Here is a 25,316-nt window from a genome sequence, read left to right as displayed (position 1 = left end):
AAGACAAATACCATGTGATTTTACTCGTGTGTGGAATTTAAGAAACAAAACAGATGAACATAGGGGAAAAGGAAAAAAAGAGAGAGGGTAAGGCAAAACATAAGAGACTCTTAACTATAGAGAATAAACTTAGGGTTGCTGGAGGGGAGGTGGGCAGGGGATGGGCCAAATGAGCAATGGGTATTAAGGAGGGCACTTGTTGCGATGAGCACTGGGTGTTATATGCAAGTGATGAACCATTAAATTCTAGTCCTGTAACCAATATTACACTATATTTAACTCAGTAGAATTTAAATTAAAACTTTGAAACAAAAAATAAAATGGAAAAAACAAAAACAAAACCCCACAAGCACAAATCCTACATGGTAGCACAGATACTCATGACCACAGAGAAGAGAAACACTGAGACTATGGGGTGTCAGGCCCAGTGTCAGTCCCTGGCAGAGTGGGGGATGCAAAGCCTCCCTTGAAGTTAACACTTAAGGGACTCAAACTCATTTTGAGTCAGTGTGTGTTTTACATCTGTCCCCACAAATTTGTCCTCTGATGAAAAAACACATCGTTCCAAGGCAGTTGGGTTGGGACCAAAGCAGTAGGGACACACATAGAAGTCAACCAGCAGAGCATGGAGACTGGAAGGAGTACAGAAACCCAGAGAGAGCCTCACAGACATTCCTCCCTTCCCAGGGCCAAGATTCTTTCTTTTTCTGTAAAAATGTTGGTGTAGAAAGAAAGAAGGAAAGGGAAAGGATGGGAAGGGAAGGGATGGGAAGGAGAGGGAAAGAAAGGGAAGGAAACAATTGGCCCAAAATGGAGTCACTTTTGCTAAGCTCAATCAAGACTTAATTCCTAATCTAATTGCAGTTTCAATCTTTCCCAGGAGTGGAATTTTAAACCAGTCTGTCTGGAAGGTCCTGATCATTACTGGTGAGGTAATCTTGATAAGACCCCTGCCTTCCCCTACAGGAAGGTAACTTACCTGAAATAATCCATTCTTTTAACTTCCTTATCCTGCCCTCTTTCTGCTTATAAAATCCTCCATTTTGTATAGCCCCACAGAGCTCCTTTCTTCTTACTAGATGTGTTGCTGCCTACTTTATGAATCACTGAATAAAGACAGCTGGATCTTCAAATTTAGTCAGTTGAAGTTTTTTTAACAATTCAACTAATATTGTCACTAAATCTCATTTTTACTATAGGTTTTACATAAGTGGAATTTCTTGTAAAAATTGTTTAATTTTGAGAGATAAAAGAGAGAGAGCCCATGAGCAGGGGAGGGGCAGAAGACAGAGAGAGAGAGAGAGAGAGAGAGAGAGAGAGAGAGAGAGAGAGAGAGAATCCCAAGCAGGCTCTGCACTGTCAGTGCAGAGACCAACGTGAGGCACGATCCTACAAACCCGTGAGATCATGACCTGAGCCGAGATCAAGAATCAGACATGCAACCAACTGAACTACCCAGGTACTCCACAAAATTGGAATTTTTTAAAGCAAATATATGTATTTATGCCTCATAAATGTTAAGTGTTCCTAGAGGTCTAAAGAAACATGAGGTGTATTCAACCTAGAGTGCTAAGATTCCTCCAAAAAGGGATTATCTAATTTTGACCAATGAAGCTGTTCTATGTAACTTCCATGTCAGAACAACCACATTCCATATGACCATCTTTTAATTTTTTTATATATCTTTTCAATTTTCTTCCATTGGTAGATCTACCAAGTGGCTCGCTGACATATCACTTAGAAGGTCTGGCCTATTACAACAAATGGGACAAAGGTAACCCTGCAAAATAGGTGTTTTTGCTTAAAAAAAAACAAAAAACATTTATATATCTAAACTTGATTTCAGTCATTTAGTATGTTTTCATTTGGATTTGAACAAATAAGGTTTTTGTTCACTGTATTGGTTAAGTTATATTAGGTTGTTCAGTGCTGTATAGCTTTTACTTTTTGACATAACAAAGAAAATTCTGTGCTTAAAATAAGCTGTGGCTCTCCATACATGATAATTAGTTTTTGCAAAAGTATTCATATTTTAAACATTCTTGGGGCTAGAAAATCCAGTCCTATTTTATAGTATTTTGATGCACATATTCTATGAATTAATTGGCCTTTGCCAAGAGCTGCCTTTCAATCTTCTTTTTCCTAATGTACCTAAATAGTATAATACTTCATTATATCACCATATTTCTGTTTTTCCTTATTCATATATATTTTCTTTACTTATGTATTTCTATTTTAATCTAATTTTATTTATTTATTTATTTATTTATTTATTTATTTATTTTTTGAGAGAGAGAGACACACAGAGGGGTGGGGGAGGGCCAGAGGAAGGGGCAGAAGGAGATAATTTCATGCCCAGCACAGAGCCCGATGTGGGGCTTCATGCAGGGCTTGATCCGACTATGGTGAGATCATGACCTGAGCCAAAATCAAGAGTTGGAGACTTAATGACTGAGCCACCCAGGTGCCCCATGTATTTTTAAAGAATATCTTTTCATCTCCTAAAACTCCTTTCTCCTTTTTTCCTCTCTAGAAATTGCTGGATCCTTTCCTTCTCCTTAGAATGACTTTCCTGGTTCTTCTTCCTTTTAACCTCATGGAATGCCTTTGACTCATCTCTTTATTGAAATCCCAAGAATAACTAGAATATGTTTTAATAAATGCCTTTTAAGTAGACTATAAAATCGTTGTCCCTTCATAAAAATATATGTAAAAATCAGAGTGGACCTAGATCTCTATTGTCAAGTGAGTTTCTAATGCAAATGTACACATTCCTGTTAAAGGTGCCTGTATCTGAAATCTTTTAAACAATGACTCCATTGGCGCTTTGTCTACACTTGCCAGCTATCTGGATTATGGCCACAGCCAGTTTATATACTTCACTTTCACCATTACCTGTTGTATGTATTTGAGCTATTTGAGCTGAGGTGACTAAAAGGAATGGATTAACCAGCTTTTTATTCCTGATGATAAAAGAGAAGTGTTTGCATTCTCAAAATAAATTGAGACATTTATATCTGCCATCTTTCACTCAAAAAATATTTAGTATCTTCCATTCCCTAGAACATCAGTTGTGGGCAGGAATAGAACAGCAAGCACATTAGCCAAGGTCCTTGATCTCTGAAATGTAGCCTTTTAAATAAACTTAATATCCCAATATCCTTCCTTTGATTTTACATCAGTCTTCTGTACTCTCTTGGCAAGTTGCCGTTTTTTATGCAGTTACGTGCCTAGTTTCAAAAATTAAAGGAATGAAATAAATTTTCTTAGAATTTCATAAAGCCCCTTGAGATAGCCAGAGCAGAGTTGCCAGATAAAATAAGGAATGCCTTGATGTGGTTTATATGTACAATGGAATACTACTTGGCAATGAGAAAGAATGAAATCTGGCCATTTGCAGCAATGTGGATGAAACTGGAGGGTATTATGCTAAGCGAAATAAGTCAGGCAGAGAAAGACAGATACCATATGTTTTCACTCATATGTGGATCCTGAGAAACTTAACAGAAGACCATGGGGGAGGGGAAGGGGAAAAAAAAAGTTACAGAGAGGGAGGGAGGCAAACTGTAAGAGACTCTTAAATACTGAGAACAAACTGAAGGTTGATGGAGGGTGGGGCAGAGGGCAAAGTAGGTGATGGGCATTGAGGAGGGCACCTGTTGGGATGAGCACTGAGTGTTGTATGGAAACCAATTTGATAATAAATTATATTTAATAAATAAAATAAACATCAGTATCTCAAATATAAAATAAAATAAAATAAAATAAAATAAAATAAAATAAAATAAAATAAAATAAAAAAGTAAGGAATGCCTTGTTAAACTTGAATTTCAGATAAACATAAATAGACATTGTATGTCCCATGCAATATTAGGGATGGCCTGAATTTGACATACCTAAGGATGACCTAAATTAGAGAAACGGACATTTGGAAAGCCAAGAGAATGATACTCACCACCAGGGGATTCCCTTCAATGGCAACAATTTGTCCACTGTATCCTCCACATCCTCTACCCCCACATCCATCCCCATGCACTACACAATATTCCCATAGAATCAGATTAAGATACTTCAAATTAACTAGTCATCTTGATCAATCTTTAGCATATGTGCTTATTAATATGATGTCTTGTACACAAATAGGCATCACAGCATGGTACCCTCTCTCCTACCCACACTTAAAAATATTTCTAATTATTCAAGCCATGGATTACTTCCAAAAGATTCTGCACCAAGAACAGCTGGAAGGGAATTTAGTAATAAGGTGTGGTTCAACTTAAGTGATTGGATCACCATGTTTATATCTGGGGCTCATAAGTAGTTAAGGATATTTTGAATCAGCAGATCAATAGCTTTTATTTTAATTCTAGGACTTTTATCTTTTGCCCACATTATAGGAGATATGAAAGGCAGAATACATGATTGTTATCCTTCAAAATGAACAGTCTTACTAAATTGACACTCCTTGTACACTTGTTGAATTGACAGGATTTGGAGCATCTACAGGTCAGTATGAGACCCTTTGATATAGGCTAAATTGGGTGGTCCAAACACTAAATCTAGGAGATGGGAGAGAGGTGTGTGACATGAGTTAGGGAGAAACTTGATATAAATCGTATGTTGGCCTTTCTCAGTGTCAGAATCTTAAGTGAATCATATGCCAGAGAAGGTTTATTAATGAAATGCAAGTATCTTTGGTTGCTCACTCTAAATGAACTATAAATAGTCCAATTTTCTTAAAATTAAGGAGCTTTATAAGAGTATAAGAAATATATTCAAAATATGAATAGCATATACATCTTAAAGCTCTAAATTACATATGAATTGTTTGATATGACTACGTTATGTTTTCTTTAAGGATGATTAATATTTTTAATGAAAAACTATACAATTAAAAAAATTTTTTTTACTATTTATTTATCATCGAGAGAGAGAGACAGAGCACCAGCAGGAGAGGGGCAGGGAGAGAGGGAGACACAGAATCTGAAGCAGCTCCAGGCTCTGAGCTGTTAGCACAGAGCCTGATGCAGGGCTCGAACTCACAAACCCTGAGATCGTGACCTGAGCAGAAGTCAAACACTTAACCAACTGAGCCACCCAGGTACCCCTAGACAATTTTTATTTTAATCAGTTTACCATTTCATTATTATTTAACTTCTTTTCATTTTCTGATAGCTAACTTTTAGAAATTCGTATACCTTAGCAGCCTAAGACCAGAGGATTGCAATAAATAGATTAATTTATTTACCATCCAAAATCAACAATAAGAACAATTAAAGCTAAAGGTGGTATAATAGATGTTCCTACTACTATATAAATAATCTTTTCTGTAGTCTTTGATTTTGGAAAATGTTCCTTCTTAAATGCATTCTTTATTTTGGTTCATTGGTGTTTTATGCCTAGAAGTGACAGTGAGGCTATACATTATGTTTGGCATTCCGTCAGCCCCAAGTAAAGCCATTTGTTATTACTTCACACTCTACGTGGGTTTTATCAAAAGTCTTAGCCTGTTTTAGGTGTTTGGATATATCAGATCAGTAGCTATTAGAGCCCATCAGTGCCACCACACTTTGATAAACAAGGTGAGAAGGCCAGGCATTGCAGTTGGAAGGTTTATGCAAGAGTTTGGGGAAGACAGGCAGGGACCAAAACCAGACAGATCACCATCAGTGTTTTGAGTGGGAGTGTTTGAAATGGGCTGGGATTGCAACCTGAAGGATCACTCAGGCAAGGCTTAATTGAGAGCCATGACCCAGTAGACTGGGGTTACAGTAGGGCAAAGCTATTAGCAGGTTGAAACCCATTGGCTTCGCCTTCCCCAGGGAAGCCTGAGGTCATGATCAGGCATACTGAGGATTTCTTAAGGAACAGCCAGATAAGCTGAGGTCTAGCTCTGAGATAGTACTAAATATCAGTTCCTGTAAATTATTTTGGTAAGCTGTATTTAACTTGCCTTTTCTCTGTCTGGACAGGGACAAGTCTTCCATAGAAAGCTTTGCTACTATGTCAGTATTTCTGACTATTGGGGCAAATCAGCAGCTGTATTTTCAAACTCCCAAGACCTGAGCCATGTTTGTGTGGGATAGCAGTACTCTTCCGGGAGACCTTGGCAGGAGCTCTCTTAGAAGCCAGGTCCTCTGATTTCCTTTTAGCCGCCTTCATGGGACTTTTATTCTCGTCCCTCCCACCCCTACATTCTGGGCCAAGGGCCAGGCTTATAAAACCAGGCTTAGGATCAGGATTTAGACAAACATTGCTTATAAAAATGTCTCTGAATTGCAATAATTAGTCTCCTGTGCAACTGTATTTGGCTTTAAAATGCTATGTGTGTTTAGCAATTGCTGTTACTAGAACTAAATCTACAGAGGTTAGGTTGGGGATGATATAAATATTCTCAACCAAGGGAGTAAAATAATCTAGGAACGTTTCTTTTACTGTCTCCTTTTAAAGCTTTTAAAACTATTGGACTCTGAGCTCAGGTTCCTAAGTGTTACTGGGGAAGGCTATATACTAGTGTGATTTGATTCTGCTGTAGAGTCAGGCTGTCTGATGTCAGCTAAATGATTCTCCACCCAGGGCATTTAGAAACAAATGAGGCTATTTTGGGTTATCACAATGACAGGGGAGCAATTCTGACATTGAATGGATGGGAGCCAGTGATGTTAAACTTCCTACAGTGCACATGATAGTCCTGTACAACCAAAAATTACCCTGCACAGAGTTCCCATAGCACACTCATGATTGACAAATACTTGTGATCTCTAGTTGATTCCTAGTTGCATTGCCACTGGTAACTGTACCAAATTATTTGTTTTTCTCAAAACCACTCAGTTACCTCCCTCATTTCATATTCTTGTTTCCTCACTCTTCATTCAACAAAAACTTAATGCAAATTCCCCGTTTTCCCCTTACTATTTTCTCTCTGTGCCCACTCTGTTCTCCTTCCTGCCCTCTCAGCAACAGGAGTCTTTTGTCTCCTTTCCAAGGATAAAGACAGCTTCACCTAAGGCTTTGGTCCCTTCCCATCCCACCCTGCACCACCCCATCCCCAACTCTTGTCTCTTTCATTTTTAATGCCTTGCCAGTCCTTTCTTCCACTTAGAAAACTACTTGAGTTTTTCTATCCTAAATATCAAATAAAAGCAAAAACAAAACTCTTAAACCTGGTACTTACCCCTTCACATTAACATTCCACTTTATTTCTTCCATGTAGGGCCCAGGCTCTATGAACCATTTTTCACTCAGTGGTTCTATTTCTTCACCATCTACTGGCTCCTAAAACCCTCATAAAATGATTTCTACTCCCCCAGTTCTGCTCTCCTGAAGGTTACCTCAGTGGCCTGTTGCCAGACCACTTGCTCTTCAGATTCCTTGGATTTCTTTGCAAAATGGGATCCTTGATAAACCACATATTAAAGATCATTCTTCCTCACTTTTCTTCAGTTTGCCTCTTGATTGTTCCCAAGAAGACTAGGGCCCGCCACACCATATGACGTTCTTCATTTTCCTGTACCCCTTTTTAGTATTTTCCTATTTTCCTTATTTGTATATGTCCAAGACTCTGTCCCATTTGGGGGGCTCCTTTTCGTCTTTGCTTTCCCATACACTGAATGTAGGTGTTGGCCACCCTCCACTTACTGTCCTTAACCTTCTTCTCAACCATGTGGACAATCTGCAAATCTACTAACACACCTAGCCATAACCCCACTCCTCAATTTCAGGCCAAACAAAAGTTACCTGACAGATAATTCCACTTGGCTGGTCCCCTGACACTCTCTAAATTTAAAATAATAACAAAATCTAACACATTCTGGTATATTTCTTTGATAGCACTTTAAGCTTGGTGGTCATTTTTGTAGGTGACTGTCTTCACTACCAACCTGGGAACTCCTTGAAGACAAGGATGGTTTCTTACTTAATTTTTGCTCCAGTATCTGGTGCTTTAAAAATGTTAATTGAGGGGTACCTGGGTGGCTCAGTCAGTTAAACATCTGACTCTTGATTTCGGCTCAGGTCTTGATCTCACAGTCATGATTCATGGTTGGTCATGAGCTCGATCCCAGCGTTGGGCTCCACGCTAAGCATGGAGGCTGCTTCAGATTTTCTCTCTCTCTCCTCCTCTGCCCCTCTCCCACCCCCTCCCTCAAAAAACCTATTTATTAGATAGTAAAGAAATTGATGAGTGAGTGAGGACTTGAGGTTCCTTAGAAAAGAGATGTGTCTTTCAAATCTGTAGTCCAGTGCTGGCCTAGTGCTTGGCACATAGTAGGTACCAAGCAAATATCTTGAGTGAATCTATCTTCTCTTCTTCCAAAATCAGCACCTTCTATTTTCTTTCCTATCGATGTCAATGATATCCGCATTTTCCTACTCAACCAAGTTGCAGACCTCAATGTTCTCTGATTCTTCCACAGTCACTAAATCCAATGAATCACCATGTCCGGTAAGGCTCCCTCAAAGATTTTAAATACTCCCTTTTACAGGCATACCTTGTTTTACTGTGCCACACCTTATTGCACATTGCAGATACTGTGTTTTTTTACAAATCGAAAGTTTGTGGCAACCCTGCATGGAGCAAGTCTATTGGTGCCATTTTTCCAACAGTATTTGCTCACTTTGTGTTTCTGTGTCATATTTTGGTAACTCTTTCAATATTTCAAACGTTTTCACTATAATTGTGTTTGTTAGGGAGATCTGTGATCAGTGACCTTTCACGTTGCTATTGTAATTGTTTTGGGGCACCACGTGCCCACATAAGACAACAAGCTTAATCAATAAATGTTGTGTGTATTCTGACTGCTCCATCAACCAGCCATTACCCTATCTTTCTTCCTCTCCCTGGGCCTCTCTCTTCCCTGGGACACCGCAGTGTTGAAATTGGGCCAATTAATAAGCCAACGATGGCCTCTAAGTGTTCACGTGAAAGGAAGAGTGACACTTCTCTTACTTTAAGTCAAAAGCTAGATATGATTAAGCTTAGCGAGGAAGGTGTGTCAAAAGCCAAGACAGACTGAAAGTTAGGCCTCCTGTGCCAAACAGCTACCCAAGTTGTGAATGCAGAGGGACGAGTTCTTGAAGGAAATTAAAAGTGCTACTCCAGTGAACACATGAATGATAAGAAAGTGAAACAGTCCTCATGCTGGTATGGAGAAAGTGTGAGTGGTCTGGATAGGAGATCAAAGCAGCCACAACTTTCCCTTAAGCCAAAGCCTAATCCAGAGTAAGGTCCTGACTCTCTTCAGTTCTATGAAGGCTGAATGAGATGAGGAAGCTACAGAAGAAATGTTGCAAGTTAGCAGAGATGGGTTCCTGAGGCTTAAAGAAAGAAGCCGTCTCCATAACATCAAAGCACAGGGTGAAGCAAGTGCTGATGTGGAAGCTGCAGCAACTTATCCAGGAGATCCAGCTAAGATAATTCACGAAGGCAGCTATACTTAACAACAGATTTTTCAATGTAGACTAAATAGCCTTATACTGGAAGAAGATGTCATCTAGGACTTCCATAGCTAGAAAGGAGAAGTTGGTGCCTGGCTTCAAAACTTCAAAGGACAGGATGACTCTCTTGTTAGGGGCTAATGCAGCTGGTGAGTTTAAGTTGAAGCCAGTGCTCACTTACCATTCTGAAATCCTAGGTCCCCTAAGAATTACACTAAATCTGCTCTATAATGGAACAAGAAAGCCTGGATGACAGCACAGCTGTTTAAAATGTGGCTTACTGAATATTTTAAGACCACTGTTGAGACCTACCATTCAGGAAAAAATCCTTTCAAAATATGACTGCTCATTGACAATGCACCTGATCACCTAAGAGCTCTGATGAAGATGTACAATGCGATTAATGGTGTTTCCATGCCTGCTAACACAACATCCACTCTGCAGCCCATGGATCAAGGAGCATTAGATTTTCAAGTCTTATTATTTAAGAAATACATTTCATAAGGCTGTAGCTGTCATAGGTAGTGATTCCTCTGATGGACCTAAGCAAAATAAAGTAAAACCTTCTGGAAAAGAGTCACCATTCTAGATGCCATTAAGCACATTGTTGATTCATGGGAAGAAGTCAAAATATCAATATTAACAGGAGTTTGGAAGAAGTTGATTCCAGTTCTCATGAATATGACTTTAAAGAGTTCAAGACTGCAGTGGAGGAAGTAACTGCAGATGTGGTGGGGACAGAGAGAGAATTGCAGTTAGAAGTGGAACCTGAAGATGTGACTGAATTGCTGTGATCTTATAGTGAAACTTTCACAGATGTGTTCCTTCTTATAGATGAACAAATAAAATGGGGTTTTTTTGACATGGAATCTACTCCCGGTGAAGATGCTGTGAAGACTGTTGAAATGACAGCAAAGGATTTAGACTATTATATAAACTTAGTTAATAAAGCAGCAGCATGATTTGAGAGGACTGACTCCAATTTTGAAAACTCTACTGTGGGTAAAATGCTATCAAACATCAGCCCAAGCTACAGAGAAATTGTTTGTGAAAGGAAGAGTCAATGCAAACTTCATTGTTGTCTTAATTTAAGAAAGGGCTGCAGCCACCCTGACCTTCAACAGCCACCACCTTCATCAGTCAGCGGCCATCAACATCAAGGCAAGACCACCAGCAAAAAGATTATGACTCATTGAAAGGTCAGATGATGGTTAGCATTTTTTTAGCAATGAAGTATTTTTAAATGAAAGTATGTACATTGTTTTTTTTAGACATAATGCTATTGCACACTTAATAGACTACAATATAGTAGAGAGAATGAGAGGAAGGGCATTCCAAGTTCAGGGAACAGAGAGAGAGAATTTGCAAGTAGGAAATAGGAATCGACGAGTCCGAGGACCAAGTGGTAAAGCTTGGACTTTACCATCCCCAGAGTGTAGGCTGTCCTGTCCCAACTCCATGTTTTGGATCGCATGATTTCTTTCTATCATCCCGCTCTTCTTCCCATCCATCTTTCACCACCAAAATACTCATATCTACCCTTATAAATCCTAGCTCAAATAATTCTTCCCCTATGAACTGTCCTTAATTCTTCCAGGCAGAAAGAATCTCCTTTATTTTTTCAACCCCTTCTGCTTTCCTTTGGCCTGTGTGTCTCTCAATCTTGTATTAATGTTGTTGTATCCATTTTCTGGCACCATCAGTTCCTTGAAGTATAGGGAGTATGTTCTACCTCTGTGCTGGGCACCACGCACACAGTAAATGCTCACTAAATATTTGTGAGCCTTGGATCACTCTTTTAAAAGAGTTTTAGTATCAATTTGTAAGCTAGTATTTCATGGCAAACAAAATCTTTTTTTTTTTCTTTCCAGAATATCCTTTCAATAAGAAAATATCTTTAGTGAAAGTGATCATTAAAACGACTTCTTTTTTGAGAGTTTTTTTTTTGGGGGGGGGGGCATTTAAAATACTTTCAGTTATTAAGTTATATCATTTGGGGTCCATTTTATAATTGGTATTAGAATGAATTTTTGAGAATAGAAAGTAAAAGCTACTGGAGGAAAAGTAAAGAGAAATTTCTAATTTAATTTATGAGAATTTTAAGGATTATATTAAGATTTATTAGTTTCTAAAGGTTTACTTTTTTATGTTTAAATGTTTATTTATTTTGAAAGAGAGAGAGTGAGAGAGGGCAAGCAGGAGAAGGGCAGAGATAGGGAGAGAATCCCACGTAGGCTCTCTGCTGTCAGCACACAAACTGTGAGAGATCATGACCTGAGCTGAAATCAAGAGTCAGATGCTTAACCAACTGAGCCATCCAGGCACCCCTAAAGGTTTACTTTTTAAGTTAGTTTTATGTAGGTGGAAAGATTCAGTCAGCTGTTTTTTCACATACATTGTAAATGTCACTTATGAATAGTTATGTAATTAAATAAAATATTGCAGGACTAGTTACATTTTTCAGGTTTCTGAATTTTTTTTGTTTTGTTTTAAAAAAACAAAACTTTTGCCCCAAAGAAATTAATTTGCATCATAACAGAGGTATTTAGTCAGAAAAAGCAAACCTTATATATTCTATTGCTTTTCAGTTTATTTCAGTGAATATTCAGTATTTGAATAAAGCAATAAAGTACATTTCTTAAGAGTGTAATAGTTCCTTAAATATTCAGCATTAAGTTTATTCTTTCTTTCTTTCTGTCTTTCTTTCTTTTTTTATTTTTTTAATTTTTTTTTTTTTACATTTATTTATTTTTGAGAAACAGAGTGAGACAAAGCATGAGCGGGGGAGGGACAGAGAGAGAGGGAGACAGAATCTGAAGCAGGCTCCAGGCTCTGGGCAAGCGGTCAGCACAGAGCCTGATGCGGGGCTCAAACCCACGAACTGTGAGATCATGACCTGAGCTGAAGTCAGACGTTCAACCGACTGAGCCACCAGGCGCCCCAAGTCAAGTTTATTCTTGTGTGTCAGGGACAGTTATAGATTTATGCCCACATATGGCTTTCCCCAGGACATGGTTATTTTGGACCACCTAAATCCACCCACACTTTAAGTATTTAAGCAGATGTGATATATTCATTGATCTATAAAGATGCTGATAGAAATTATCCTTACCCTGTCACCCTATCCCCTTTGTTATTTGTAGGATGTCCTGAGATTAGAGCTATTTGCACTAGGGACTAAAATACTAATTACCTTGTGTAATTCCAATTTAGTACTCATTAAAAATCTTCCCTAATCAATTGGACTAACTAGCACCAATAGCATGGGTCATTGAATTTAAACATTACTTCAGTTGTGCCTGCTTCAGCAGCACATATACTAAACATTACTCCAGAATACAATATTTAAAATAATATGGCATTATCAATATTTGGATAATGGAATCTATACTTGAAGAAACAAATCCTAGGAAATGTGTAGACCTAGGAAAGCAATTTCTGATTCTGTTAACCAGAGAAGCATATGGCTACCACATGGCTTACCTTCTGGTCAGTAATACAGCCAGCCACACACACACACACACACACACACACACACACACACACACATGCACACACACACACAGGGTGTTGCAACTTTTCTGAGAACAAAGAGCATGTTTCGTCATTCTGCCTAATAAACTCATGTTTCCTATCGGTACCAGGGAACGCCACACAAAGCATGTCTTTGAATATCTTTGAATGCCTTCATGCTTAGATTGGTTCCTAAAGGGTTGGGGTTTTCTTGGTATAACATCATTTCCTCAGTGTGTACAATCACAAGGAAATCATGAAAGCTATAATACATTAAATTTAAGATTTTTATTTTCTGGATATGTAGAATTGGAGCAAAATCATATCCTTTTCTTGGGGCCATCTGGTAACCTCACTAAAAAGGAAAAAGTAAATATGTTTCTAGTTGCTTTGAACAAACCCATATGCTGCCAGTCGTTACTAAAACCGGCCAATGAGAGAGTTGAATTTCACTAGTGTATTCTGAGATATACTCTGATCATCCTGTAGTTTCTATAGCTAGATTCTGGGCGGATATATTTTCTTTCTTGTATTTTCATTTCATACTTTCCAAAGACGATCTATAATCAATTGATATGTTCTATTTTTCTCTATAATTCACCAATAATAATTTAGCCAAAACAAACAGGAAATTCTCCTGGAAGTCTGATCCCTAATGAATTCTGAAACTAAGCTCAGCATATTAAAGGAAGTAATTAAGAAGGCACCCCATTGTGTTTAGATATGCTGGGTCAGCCAAAACAGGATTTTTCTATTTTTATGAGCTTTTGTCAAATTTAAAGTATGTTACATTTTAAAACAAAAATTTAAAAGAATTTCTCAGTAGCCTTACTACTCTGTAAATATTTTTTAAAATTATTCTTCATGTAATGTAAAGATGACTTTTTGAAACAAATGGCCTAGATGTGCCAATAAAAGTACCTATTCAATTTGCCAAAAAAAAAAAATACCACAAGTATTTTCTAGTTAATTGTGTGCACACATTCCGTATAACATAGCGGCCACGTACTAACCATTAATTGTGAAGGACTATAGAGGTCATCCGGTTCATCACCTTACTTCAGAAAGGACTGATCCTGTATTACCCCTGGAACATGGTTGGTTAATGTGCTTTTATTGTTTTTTTAAGGTTTTTTTTTTTTAGGTTTATTTATTTTTGAGAGAGACAGAGCATGAGCGGGGGAGGGGCAGACAGGGAAACACAGAATCCAAAGCAGGCTATAGACCCTGAGATGTCAGCACAGAGCCCAAGGTGGGGCTTGAACTCAGAACCGCGAGATCATGACCTGAGCCAAAGTTGGACACTTAACCGACAGAGCCACCCAGGCGCTCCAGCTAATGTGCTTTCTTATCTCTTGCTCTTACACTTTGTTTTTTTACATTGCAGTCCTAGTCCTAACCCGCCTTTTCATGGTGCTCATGGTTTGCCAAGCACTGCTGCACTTTTCACACTGGTTCCTCTAACCCTTCTAGCGGCTCCCTTGACTAGCGACCGCCAGACTTTTTCTTTTGTTCTCTTGCTTCTTACTGAACTCAACTCTGACTTTAGATAGACTCTCCTCTCTTTCTTCTCATATTCTCGTGTTCATACTTCCTTCGCACTCTTTTTCTTTTTCTACCCTTGTCCCCTATTTGTGTCACTGCATTATCTCCTGCCATTTTTTCCCCTTCTCCTTCTATCACCTTTTTCTAGCACTTTCACCTATCCTAAAAATCCTTAGCTGGCAGTCTTTGCTGGGTCCTGAGCTCTCAAGGTAAGCAGAGGGAGTGCCTAGAACTCCCAAGCCTGCACCACCCACTTGTTCCCATCCCTGTTGGGGGCAGAAGTCTAATGGGCTCGCAGGCAGCAATTGCAATCATCAGTGCACAGTGCCAGTTTGGTCTGGAGATAATCACTCAATCAGTTACATTGCCATTCAGATTAGCAGTCTTGTGAGAAATAAAAGCCCGCCCTCTCTGATGAGCGTTTCATGTACATTCTTCCCAGCAAAGATCTTTTAAAGCAGTGTTTAAGAAATGTGAGCTCGCATCAGTCACCTGGAAGGCTTGTTAAAACAGATTGCTGGGGCGCCTGGGTGGTTCAGGCGAAGTCGTCCGACTTCGGCTCAGGTCATGATCTCGCGGTCCGTGAGTTCGAGCCCCGCGTCGGGGCTCTGTGCTGACAGCTCAGAGCCTGGAGCCTGTTTCAGATTCTGTGTCTCCCTCTCTCTCTCTGACCCTCCCCCGTTCATGCTCTGTCTCCCTCTGTCTCAAAAGTAAATAAACGTTTAAAAAAAAATTAAAAAAAAAAACCAGATTGCTAAACGCACCCCTTTCTGCAGTGGAAATTGGACATCGGCAGTTCTGGCTGACCGTGCCAACACTGCCTGTCTGCAGGTCACTGGTGGAGTAGCACTACTGCTCAGTTCTTTTCAATTTTCTGATCACGAACTTAAATGATTCTGGCTCATTTCAAGGCCAATTACCTGTATTCTTCTTCCTTTGGAAATGATTTTCAGACAATCCCCGGGGAGTGACTTTCGGTCATGACGTTACATTCTTACGGCTAAGGAACACAAATCTCTTCAGCTTTTTACAAAATGTATGCTGTAAATCTGTTATCACTGTTAATTGCCCTCTTCCATTTCTCCTACCGGTTGTCTGCACCATCCTCGGGTTGCAGATAGGCAAAACAAACTTAATAATCTATACGGTGTTTCACTTGAAAAGAGACTTGTCTAATTTAGACTTTGGTATGTGGATTAACTTCTGGTTTCCGTGTATTTTATTTATTTATTAATACACATGTATATCGGTGTGTATTTGGCACCTGTGAATAGATGGCACCAACACGTACCGTGCAAAGTGAACTAGGATACAAAAAATTTAACCCATGCATCTAGCACTCAAGTTGCTTTGCAACTCTTTAGGGATATAAAACAAAACAACAATATGACAACAAAACAAACAAAATCCCAGTGAAATAGAACTTTTAGAACTGGAGTGGACCAAATAAACATCAAGCCTTGAGTAGCAAAACAAAATTGAAACAGTAATTCAAGGGGAAATGGTTGAGTCAGTCATGCTTAACTGAAAAAAGGGTGACCCTGATAATGATTGTTCCTTTGAATATCAGTACCCATACAAATATATTTTCTGTCTAGGCCATCACTTGATATATGCCACCTTTTGTAATCATTGGTTGTATATGTCCTGTCTTCAACTACCATTGATGGCCCTCCAAGACCGAGATGATGTCTCATGCATTTTCATATTACCAACACTTAATATAGCATAAGTATGCGTTTCCAACTTACTGTTGATTAAATAAGGGCAAGTGGACACAGGACATAAGCTGGTTGGCAAATAGAATGGTCATTGAATCAGTTTTGTAAAGCTTACTAGGTAATTTCACATCAACCATATTAAAGATCCTTCTAGGAGGCACCGTCTAAGCCCAAGCACAATGTCCTGCGTGTAGAAGGACCTCACTACATCAGCTCATTCAGTGGGTATTCCTTATTTATTAAAAGTCTAACTGACCTACTCAGGGTCTTTTAGCACTTGTTAATTTACTTTTTCCTCCTGACAACCTAATGATACTGGGCAGGAGGTACAGCACACAATTAAAAAATAATTTACCTAAGGTCACAGTAGTTGAGCCAAGATTCAACCAGGGAGTCTCCCAAGTCTGTGCTTTTGATGACTACACTGTATTATCTTACCTCTCAAAGCATGCCCATCACAGTCTTCATCTCTGCAACAAGGTGACACTCTCCCTTGCATTATTTCTTTTCGCAGAGTTGGACATTGTTGCTTCCAAGGTATAATGGGATGTGTGGTACATGTGGGTTTGAGGTTTCACTTTGATCTAGCGCTAGCTAATACACTTAAAGTGATTCAACTTTTAAAAATAGGAGTTAATCTTGGCCAACATTTCATCCTTCTTTGAGCTCCTAAAGGACTTCATATTATTCTCTTGTCCAGGAGAATATTCTCTTGTCTCTTGTCTTCCAGGATTATTATGGAAGACTGGTATACATCCTGTAGGGCAGAAATGTTTGTTCAGTAAATCAGGAAATAGATAAAAGAAGTCTGGGGAGAATTCCGGATCCTCCTGAAATTCACGAGCAGACTTTTCTTTTTGAATGTAATCACAGTAATTATAAAAGTATGGTTAATAACCGTTCTTACATAATTTTCCATTTTTTCATTAAGCCCACATTCCACCTGGTTATGTGTACAAGGAAAAATGGGTCAAATTTATATTAACAGTCATTGACTTACGAGGGAAATAGTAACCTAGGGCATGTTCTCTTATTTGAAATTAATCTTTGCTTGAAATTACACATCTAGACATTTCTCTTAAAAATGGCTTTTGAGTAATAATGAATATACTTAATACTATGTAAAATTGGTAACTGAAATTGCACAGTGAAAAAACAAATCAAAGGCTAGTTGTTTCAATTCCTAAAGGTAAAGTTTAAGAGGAAATGAAAATTCTCCCTGATACCAGTCTTCTGATTAACATAATATATGCTACAAAATGAACAGTATATGAAGAAAATGCAAAATTGTTTTAAATCATTGATGGTGAATCTATCTTCTGTCTGTCTTATTGCTATAGCACATATTGAATGTGTAAATTCTCGTATCAGTGCCTATGCAATCAGGATATTCTACTTCCGTAATAATTTTATTTCTTATCCATCCTTGCATAATTACAATTACGTTCATTTTTCCACGTTATTATTCAAGAAATTAACAAAAACAATGCTTAAAATATCAGGAAAACATCTTGTTACTAGATGACAGTATCTATACTACATCCAAGCAATTCAGCTGCCTTTCCCTCTTCATTTAATTTCCCCATTTCTGCTTCTCCTTTCACAGATACACACTTTGGTCACAATACTCTGTTTCACACTGTCCTAGACAGTGTTACAGTGTTGATCTTCTCTGAATTACTTCCATGCATGTATACATAAATATTACATATATATATATGTGTATATATATATATATATATATACACATCTTATATATATCTATATATATCTATATATAGATATATATAAGATGTATATATATATATCTTCTGTCCAGTGCTCATTAGGCTTAGAGCGTGGGAAAAATAGAGATATGTACTAGTAGTACATACTATTAATATACATGTTTGTTTGTATACATATCTATATTTTTCCTATATATATGTATATAACAATCCATTAGAACATACTATTAATATATGTGTTGTTTGTATACATATCTATATTTTTCCCATGCTCTAAGCCCAATGAGCACTGGACAGAAGATACAATTCTTATATCTGTCTTGTCATTAGTAAATCTTCCCTGGAAACACTCATGAACTGTCTGTTGAGATATTCTGATTTCAGCGTATACTTTGTGGTATATGGTCTGGTCCGTGCTCAAAGGCTAATATTGCTTGAAGGCAAAAAATTTTAGGGGGAAAAGTATGTCTTGTTGGCATCCTCATGACTAACACAATATATGCTGTGGGTAGACTTCCTGCTTTCTACCACCGATTTTGCCTCCTGGCAAACAGTTTTGAATTTTAAGGCTGATAGCAGTATGCCAGTGCCAGTGCTGTAGCAGAGAAACTGGAAAGGTGTTTCTGTACTTTAAAACACAGGTTTCACCGTGGCATAAGGCATCTTCAAACTAATTGTCAATGGAGCAGTGGGGAAAACCAGCTGAGGATTGGTGGAAGCCCATTGCTGATACGAAGGGTATCATTGTCATTGCTGACACTTGGGAGGACAGACCAGTAACTGTAAGGATGGCGGCTGGATGAAACTATGGCTACACTTTAATCAGAGTGTTAGGAAGAGGGATTGCTCCTATACAGCGCTGGGCGTGCTTGTCCATAAGGACCATACTATACCTATCCTGTAAAATGCTCTTCAGTTAAAGCCGCTATTGTCGAGGACATGCTTTTTACCTTTCATCTGTCAAAGAATGATAGAGACAAATCCAAAGAATACACGGGCCAGTTTGAAGGAGCTTCCACAAGACAAACTTGAAATAATATGACCGTCAAAATAAATAACATATTAAAGGATTATGATCGATGGAATAAAATAAGAATACAGCGAAGTCCAAAATAATGTCAATAAACAGGGGAGAATGGAAAGCTTTTCCTTATGATAGAAATCTAACTTCTTACTGTAGAAAAAATGATGAAAATTGAAAAAAATTACCATTTGGCAGGATTTTGGATTCCTGGACCCCATTTCAATGGGGCAGGATAGGGATGCAGTTTTCCCTTAACACCAACAGTTCTCTGGACACCAACTCCAAACGGATGTCCTACAGTTCAACCTATTCTGACACCATCTACCTCGAGATAGCAACAGCTTGCTGATCATGGGCTCAGTTCTACAGGACTTTTCTTCTCTACCCCCACTTCAGATGCCAGTCTAAAGCACAGGTTGTTGTTACCTGTACTTCTGGCTGCCTGGTTATAAATCAGAGGTTCCCATTATTCCCTCCTTGGGTTTGATGAATTTGCTAGAGCGGCTCACAGAACTCAGGAAACCCCATTTATTCACCAGATTGTCTATCTGTTATAAAAAGATACAACTCAAGAACAGCCAGGTAGAAGAGAGGCATGGGACAAGGTATGTGGGAAGGGGCACGGAGCTTCTCTGCTATATCTCCCTACATGGCAGTCTCCCTACATCTCTATGTGTTCATTAACTTAGAAGCTCTACGAACCTTGTCCTTATGGAGGCTTCACGGCATAAGCATGGTTGATTTTTTTTTTTTTATTTTTAACGTTTATTTATTTATTTATTTATTTATTTATTTATTTTTAATTTTTTTTTAACGTTTATTTATTTTTGAGACAGAGAGAGACAGAGCATGAATGGGGGAGGGTCAGAGAGAGGGAGACACAGAATCTGAAACAGGCTCCAGGCTCTGAGCTGTCAGCACAGAGCCCGACGCGGGGCTCGAACTCACGAACTGAGAGATCATGACCTGAGCCGAAGTCGGCCACTTAACCGACTGAGCCACCCAGGTGCCCCTAACGTTTATTTATTTATGAGACAGAGAGAAACAGAGCATGGACAGGGGAGGGTCAGAGAGAGGGAGACACAGAATCTGAAACAGGCTCTGAGCTGTCAGCACAGAGCCCGACGTGGGGCTCGACCTCACGAACTGAGAGATCATGACCTGAGCCGAAGTCGGCCGCCCAACCGACTGAGCCACCCAGGCGCCCCAAGCATGGTTGATTAAATCACTGGTTTTGGGTGACTGATTTAATCTCCAGCCCCTCCCTCCTCAGCGGAGGTCAGGGGGGTAGGACTGATAATTCCAACCCTCTAATTACATGGTTTGTTTCTCTGGTGACAACCCCTGTCCTTAGGTGGTCTAGGGGCATTGCAAAAGTCACCTCATTAAAATAACAAAAGATACCTGTATTGCCCTCCTGGCTTAAGAAATTCCCCAAGGTTTTAGGAGTTTTGTGTCAGAAATGGGAGGAAGACCACATATACTTCTTATTAGAAATCACAACCATCTTAGTAATAACTGAATCAGGCAAGAATCATCCGTGGATGCTAAAACTGGTAGAAAGGTAGATATTACCAGGATATGTAAGTAGTCTCAACTGAGCAATGTTATCACTAGCATCAGTTCTAAGCATCTAAGCATCAGGCTAAGACCACCAGGAACACACCTGTAGTCGAGCAAGCTGGGATTATTGTTGCAGTAAGGAACAACGCACACCATGAGAAACCATGGGACGGTTCAGTGAAAGGAAGTTAGAAGGGACTTACAGGATTTGGGGGTGGTTAGGTAACTCTGGAGAGTGGTAAAGAAAATGGTTCTGAATTGGAAGCTGTCAGGAAGTATGGGTAATTCTATCATTGGGTATCTCAGGAAATCATATACAGAAGGAAGGAAGACTAGACTGAAGCTAGAGCCATAATTGGCAAAGCAGCCACAGGCATACATATTACCCAAGATAGAGGGAGGTTTGGCCATTAGTGCAATGATGACAGTGTTCATTGTTTTGTCTGTGTTCAGACATGATAATGGAGGGGTCTTGTCACAAGGTCCCAGAGTGGCCTTGACTAATATTGATATTCTGGGAAACAGTTTCTGTTCAACACAAGAGCACCAAGGCCCAGCTCTGAGTGCCAGTGCATCTCCTAGCAACACCAAGGCCTAGATGGTGGCATTCTCAGACAGCAGAAGTCAGGGACTGCTTTTCTTTTTCTCACTAGTAACCCATTAACCAGAACCAACCAAATCAACATCACGTGCCTACTGATACGAAAAGGAAAACACATCACTCTTGGGGCATTCCTGCCAAAAATACATACCTGAACCTAATCAGGGGGAATATCAAACACAAACTGATTGATAGGCTACAAAAGAGCAGGCCTGCATTCCCCAAAAATGTCAATATCATGAAAGAGATTGAGAAATCGCTCTAGATTAGAGATGAGCCAAACATACCAGACTGCAATCTATGAATTGGAATTTTCTTTTGCTATAGCAGACATTACTGGGATAATTGGCAAGTCCTAAATAAATCTGGAGTCTAGATGATTGTAGCAGCATTAATTTTCTGATTTTGATAATGATACTGTGATATTTAGGACTCTTTTAGGAAGCACATTGAAGAATTTAGGGGTAAAGGGGCATCATATCTACAAATTATTCTCAAATAGTTCAGAAAAAAATGTGTGTGTGTATATGTGTGTGTGTGTGTGTGTGTGTGTGTGTGTGTGTGTGCGCGCGCGCAGAGAGAGAGAAAGGATAAAGTAAAATTTGGAAAATCTGGGAGAAGAATACATGGGAATTCTTTATATAACTTTTGCAACTATTTGTAATTATATCAGAAGTTAAAGAAAAAATGCCTTCCCCTTCCCATTTACCAGTGCTTTTCTTTTTTGAGTAAATGTTATCTTGGTTGATGGGGGATTCAGCCTTGGTGTTTTGGTCACCACATTCTTGAGTGAAATATCTATTATATGCATATTTACATCTAAATCTCCTTTCTTAATTTTTTATGGCTATTATAAGACAGACAGGGGGTTTCCTTGGGGGGGTAGCTAATTCCTTTAGCAGTCCTTACATTTGGTAAAATGTATTATAATTCATCTTTTCTTAATTCCACAGATATGAATTGCTAGGAACATATGCATTCAACTTTATTTTGAAAAATTGTCTTGGCGGTGGAAGCACCACCTCATTGAGAAGTGATCCACGGGTAAGCATCTAAACATTGCATGTTTTCTCTTTTGTGTCTTTCTTCCATGTGCTGTTGACATTAGCCTGTATCAACAATATTCTATAAAACATAGCATATACACTAATACTACAGGGCTTTCAGTTCGGAATGAGGAAGAAAATAGGAGTGAAGTCTTCTTGGATAACTTAGTGAGAAAGTTATCTTCATTATGAGTGTTGCTTAGAAAACTATCTCAAGATTTAAGAAAAGAGTTCATTTAGACTTAATCTTGAAGCTAAAGAGTATTTGGTCTTCCCTAGATTAAGGAGAGCCATTATTTGAGGTAAAGAAAAGTATTATTTTATTATCATTGTCGAGAACAAGCTGAAGCCACCCACATACCATGGAACTGTGTTGAAATATGCCTGGGTCATCCTAAGAAGGAGCTAAAGTCAGTTAACTTAAGCTCAGTCCAATGTATCACTTAGCCTTAAAATTTTCCTATTACTTTGTAATGTTGCTATGTTTAGATCTTCTTAATAATTGACAACTAGTGGTGTCTCTGTAATTTTGAGTAAAAGCGTTGTTACAATATCTCATTCAGTGGGAGTTTCTCATAGGTTCTCACATGTGAATATATATATATGTATATATGTATATATATATATATGTATGTATATATATATGTATATATATATATGTATGTATATATATATGTATATATATGTATATATGTATATATATGTATATATGTATATATATGTATATATATATGTGTGTGTATATATATATATATACATGTATATGTATGAGTTGCCTTACTGAGGACTCCACTGTATCAACCTCACTCAGCATCATTACTTTTGTGCCTGAGATTTGGCACAACTGTATATTGATTGATTGATTTTTAATTAGAGCGCAGGAGTAGGGGGAGAGTGGCAGAGGGATTGAGAGAGAGAGAGAGAGAGAGAGAGAGAGAGAGAGAGAGAATCTCAAGCAGGCTCCATGCACAGTGCAGAGCCCAACTGGGGGCTTGATCCCACAACCCTGGGAACATGACCTGAGCCAAAATCATGCATCTGACTGAGCCACCCAGGCACCTCTTTCTTTTCAATTTTTTTCTTTTTTGGTTTTTGTTTTTGTTTTGAGAGGGAGAGATCAGCTTTGGTAAAGGCAGTTCTCAAGATGTGAAGGCCACTTGCCTGAAAATCACCTGCGGTGCTTGTTAGAATGAAGATTCCTGCCTCCACCTCAAACCTATTCATTTGGAGGCTCTTGATGGGAGGCTCTGAAGCTATAAATAGGGACTTTGAAGTTCATTCAGAAAGATGACTCTTTGCCTAAGGTAATACAGTCTTAAACACAGAACTAATTTTGAAATATTAAACAATGGATTTAAGGTTCTTAATTAATTAATAAGTATAACTTCATAAATAAAATGGTAAATATAATTATTAGATAAAATTTAAGTGGGAGTTTTATTTAATGCCCACTGTGAACTCAGAACATTTATGAATACTTAAGTTTTAATCAAGGATGATGGATTTCTAGATAATGTTGCCAAAATGAGTTTTTTTAAGTCACATTTGTGGTCAGTAATCTTGGCAATAAACTTTTTTTACAATATCAATAATTATTCTTTCTTATTTATTCTTCCTGAATTTGGCATTCTGAAAAAAGAACAATTGATAGATATTCTACATTGAAGGTTTAAATATGTAGAGAAAAATCTTCAAGATTTCTTCCATTTAATCTATACAGCAAAATACTTGGTTAAATTATACTCACTTTTTAAAAAAAGACGAAAGGCAGAAATTGTTATTTGAAAACCAAATGGTACAGCCATAAAGGACATTCAGTAGTCCCCCCTCATCTTCAGGGGATAGTTCCCAGTCCCCAAGTTTGCAGATAGTTCTGTGAAAACACAGATACTACCAAACCCTATATATACTATGTTTTTTTCCCATACCTATGATAATGTTTCATTTATAAATAAGGCACAGTAAGAGATTAACAATAATAACTAATGATAGAACAATAACAATGTACTATAATAAAACTTATGTGAATGTGATCTTTCCCTCTCAAAATACCTTATTGTACTGCCCTCACCCTTCTTCTTGCGATGATGTGAGATGATAAAATGCCTGCATGCCTACATGATGAGATGCAGTGAGTTGGAAGATACAGACATTGTGACGTAGTGTTAGGCTACTATTAACCATCTGAGGACATGTCAGAAGGAGGATCATCTGCTTCCAGGCTGTGGCTGACTATGAATAACTGAAACCAAATGAAGCAAAGCTCGGATAAGGGGGTGGGTACGGGATAAAAAAAAAAATCTGGTCCCTTTCATCAAAAGTAAAGACAAAGGCTGGGAGATCCATAATTTAAGGAAACAAAAAAGAGTTTAGACTGTCATATTTGACTTGGCAGTGAGGTGTACAGGATGATTACCTCTAGTTATTGCTCAATTGAATTCCAGAAAGTTCAGGAGGTGAAAAGACAATGAGGGTCACCAGCAGGGAAGGTAATGGATACTGTCACCCCTTCTGTAGATGAACGGACAGGACATGAAGAGTTGAACCAATTTACTATAGGTTGGAGCGTCCAATGCTTGATTTCATCTCAGGTCATGATCTTGCAGTTCAGTAGGTTCAAGCTCTGCATAGAACCTACTTGGAAATCTCTCTCCCTCTCTCTCTGCCCGTCCCCTGCTCTCTCTCTGTCTCTCAAAATAAATAAATAAGCTTTAAAAAAAAGTTATGGAATTTATTTTATTTTTTTAATTAATTCTGTGTGATTCAAATTCAGTTCCACTCACAAGCTTTTTTTTTTTCCTAAGTAATCTCTACACCCAGTGTGGGGCTTGAACGCACGACCCCAAGATCAAGAGTCGCATACTCTGACTGAGCCAGCCAGGCGCACCCCCCACTCATGTGCTGTCCATGTAAAGAATGGGTGTGAATAAAATGCAAATAATCCGACTTAATGGGATGTCCTAGCAGAGGGCAACCAGGATAAAAAATCAGTGAACTTAATTCAAACATAAAGGTCTGTACCTACAGAGAACACTGGCAGCCTGGTGCTTAAAGAGAGAGCTATCCACTTGGACTTCTTCCAGTTAAGAAATTTGAGACAATGTAAAATCAAATTTCCCTTTTTTTTCTTTTTAGTGTTGC

The 25,316-nt window shown here is 38.5% G+C and overlaps 1 protein-coding gene across 3 annotated transcripts in view; it reads left to right on the top strand.

Moving 5' to 3' along the window:
* LRAT (lecithin retinol acyltransferase) overlaps nt 1–25,316 on the top strand; it is a 120,511-nt gene that overhangs the window by 81,839 nt on the left and 13,356 nt on the right. For 2 of the 3 annotated variants that reach the window (XM_053901177.1, XM_053901176.1), the window contains exon 17: nt 22,083–22,173. The gene's annotated coding sequence lies outside the window, so the exon portion shown is untranslated. Of the gene's footprint in view, nt 1–4,397; nt 4,507–22,082; nt 22,174–25,316 lie in introns of all 3 variants that reach the window. The other variant, XM_053901178.1, reaches the window with a different exon arrangement.

This window comes from Panthera pardus, unplaced genomic scaffold (genome assembly GCF_024362965.1).
Source record: "Panthera pardus isolate Hobbes unplaced genomic scaffold, ASM2436296v1 HiC_scaffold_13, whole genome shotgun sequence".
In the NCBI taxonomy this organism is placed as follows: domain Eukaryota; kingdom Metazoa; phylum Chordata; class Mammalia; order Carnivora; family Felidae; genus Panthera; species Panthera pardus.
Note: the sequence above shows the minus strand (reverse complement) of the source record. Positions and strands in the feature narration are given on the sequence as shown.